The sequence below is a fragment of the Nuphar pumila genome, chromosome 9 (genome assembly GCF_984573655.1).
Source record: "Nuphar pumila chromosome 9, dmNupPumi1.hap1.1, whole genome shotgun sequence".
In the NCBI taxonomy this organism is placed as follows: Eukaryota; Viridiplantae; Streptophyta; class Magnoliopsida; order Nymphaeales; family Nymphaeaceae; genus Nuphar; species Nuphar pumila.
In genome coordinates this window covers 65,239,771-65,243,106 of record NC_143257.1, presented here as the reverse complement: position 1 = coordinate 65,243,106, position 3,336 = coordinate 65,239,771, and positions in this window count along the sequence as shown.

Sequence of the window (3,336 nt, the reverse complement as noted above, 5' to 3'; positions counted from 1 at the left end):
TCAATGAAGGACAAAGACTGAAGAATACATGCAATCACTGAATGAAAAAAGACAAGAATTTTAACACATGAACAAACCGAAATGTAAGAGTAAACATGAACTTAGAATTGCAAGAAAAGCTGGAAATTACTTAATTGAAAAACAAAAACAAAACAAGGAATTATCAAAACAAGAAATGGAATGATTAAAAACAAACACACGAAAATACAAAACAGGAAGTGAAAACTGGAAAACAGGAAATCGATTTCAAAAACTAGAAAAGGAAGTAACTAATACAGGAAAATACAACACGTGTAAAACAGGAAATTCAATTAGCTACCATCTAGCTGGAAAACTCAGAAGATAACACCCAATTATCAGAAGTCGGATAGTGCTCAGAAATCTGATATTACTCAAACCGGATTCAGAATTTAAACATCAAAACAATTCTGGCATCTACCCTAAAAATCTTGAGATCATTTGATTAGTAGTCACCGGAAATTTTGGCAGCAACTGTGATCATTGAACAGTGACAGCGATCAATAGCATCACAGTAATCAATAACCGAAAAGCTTAGTAAATAGATGATCTATCAAATGTTATCCAGTTCAAATAATCGAAGATCAGATCTTTAATCAAATCAAAACATTACATGACTCTGATAGACCGAACTTGGTTCAAACATCTGATAAAACCAGAAATCAATCTCTATTAGCTTTGGACAGAATACTCGTTGGAAAACAGAGGTAGGTGATCAACAGAATTCTAATAGAATAAAATCAATTCAAAACTCCGATCAGTGCCAACTCTCACAAGAAATCAGCAATCAGACAATCACCGGAGCACAGTAAAACACCGGCGATCAGAAATCAAAACACTCGCCGGAGAACAGAGATCACATTTCAAAATGATATCCGATCTCTGATCGGTTCTAGAAATTATTTCAACGATTTCATTTTTATTTTGATTTTATCTCAGCTGAGCTAATCTAACGAAGAATAAAATGAGGAATGAAAAGAGAAATATGAGAAGACGAAGAAGAAGAATGAAGGACTTACCGTAGCCGGAAGGGTTAGAAAAGAGGTGGTCAGTCTCCTTCCGTACGCCGCCACCAGACTGAGATGCCACCACCGGCGAAAGAAATTAGAGAAATAGTGAGAATGGAAAGAAGAGGGAAGAAAAGCCGATGGTGGAGAAGAAGAAGAAGAAGAAGAGAGGGAAGAGAGGGAAAAGGGGTTTTGGCGCAGGAAGGGGGAGACGACCTTTTTTTTCATTTTTTCTTGGTTTTAAAGAAGCAAACCACAAACCGGCTTGAACCGGTTTGTAACAAATTTTTTTTCAGTTTTCAAAATCACAAACCATGTAAACCGGTTTGTAACAATTTTTTCAAAAGACTCAAACCGTGCAAAATGGTTTATTTTATTTATTTTTTTTCAAAAATCTAAAAAAAAACTATTTAAAGCAATTCTATTTGCTAAAAACCTCAAAACTGCTCTAATCTAAAGACTACTTCTTAAAAATATTTACACTAAACCTCATTTCAACTTATTTTTTAAAACTAACTAACTAACTTTATTTTTAACTCTAATTTTTATTTTATTTTTAGAAACTCACAATGACAAACATTAAAATATTCATTAAATTGCAAAATAACACTAATTTTCCAGCATTTTCTCTTTTTAATTCATTTTAGCTCATTCACTCAAAACCAGCATAAAATTGAGTTTTAAATCAATTTTTTATGAAATCATGCATATTTTTTATATGAAAGAACCCTAAAATATATGCATGATCAAATACCTCCATGCTTATGTTTTGCTAGTCCTCGAGCAAACTAGAAAAATGCAAGAAATCAAACTATCACCTAACTCACTTTCGTAGGAATCACGGTTGCATTTAGCTCATGCAACAAGCCCTTTCAACCCCTGGGTTACCCCAGTGGACGAGTAAGGTCTCATGAGGGTTTGCAGTGATGCTACCCACAAACATCTCTGTCATGTATGCATAATATTACACATCCTCATAGGCAGTAAGTAATCAAAGACTTTATTTTCACCAATATTTCCTGCTATTTCAAAATCAAAATATAATTAGATTCTTTTATATACCACCATAGAAAAAGAATTTCTTTCACTTTTCTAAATATCACAGTTATTTATGTTTTATTCTTAAAAAATCCAATAAAAACATATTATTATTTACTTATCCTCACTCATATGTTTTCTACACAAGTTTTCTCAATCACACTTCTAAGCACTGAACTTTTCTTTCTTTTTAAGCTCTTTTCTTGATTTTTCATTTTTCAGGCCTTTTCTTTTTGCGTATTCATTCTTCTCTTATAGCTTGTGTGTGGTCTGCTTTTATGCCTTGTGCAATGTCAATATCTTCTATACTTTTTCAATGCATACCAAAAGATATCAACTAAGACATAAAGTGACTTCCTTCATTCACCTTTGCAACGTGAGAGTCAAACATTTCAACTTGTATCTGTTCTCAGCTACTTAGGATTACGAAGTTTTCCACTCTTCTTTTCGAAATGGAATTAAAAGTTTCAACTTACATCTAATTTCCATCTATTAAGGATTGTGGAATTATCCAAACAACCTAACGCATGCTCTTTTTTTTCTCTTTTGAGCTCTTTTTTACGCTTTTGTTCATTTGCTTAGTTTTTCAAAAATACAACTGTGCATATTCATATTTGCAATTCAAAATAAATTCTAACATGTATCTATCATCATTTCTTCGAAATCCGCATAAACAACCATAATTTTTAGATCTATGTCAGAAAAAAATTTCATGGGGCTTAAAAGTCCTCTAGAAACACCAAATTTGAAATAACATTCATATAAGTTCAAACTCTTTCTTTAAAAACCTACTTTTCATGAGAAATGTGTAAACATGTGCAAGAACGTAAACAAAAAATATCAAGGTATGCAAACTACACCCTCCCCCATGCTTGAATGACACTGTCCCAGTGACACTCCCCCATGCTTATATGAAACTAAGTGAATGCACATGAGATGAAATAAATGAGGGAAAAGAGTAGAATGACCTGACATGAATTAAAAATACACGTTCTATTAATATAATGAATGCAATATATACATGACATGACATGAAAACCATGAATGAAACAAAAAGAACATGAAAAACTCATGAATAAAACGAAAAAGGAAAAACAAAATAAAATCTATAAATTCTAAGCAAATCTAATAATATACAAGATATGGGTTGCCTCCCATAAAGCGCTAAGTTTCACGTCTCCAGCCAGACGGATCCCTGGAAAAACCTTCATCGTCCATGAGATCAATGGACATGAAGTCAGGCTCAATTGGGCTCTCTATGGAAAACAGTGTC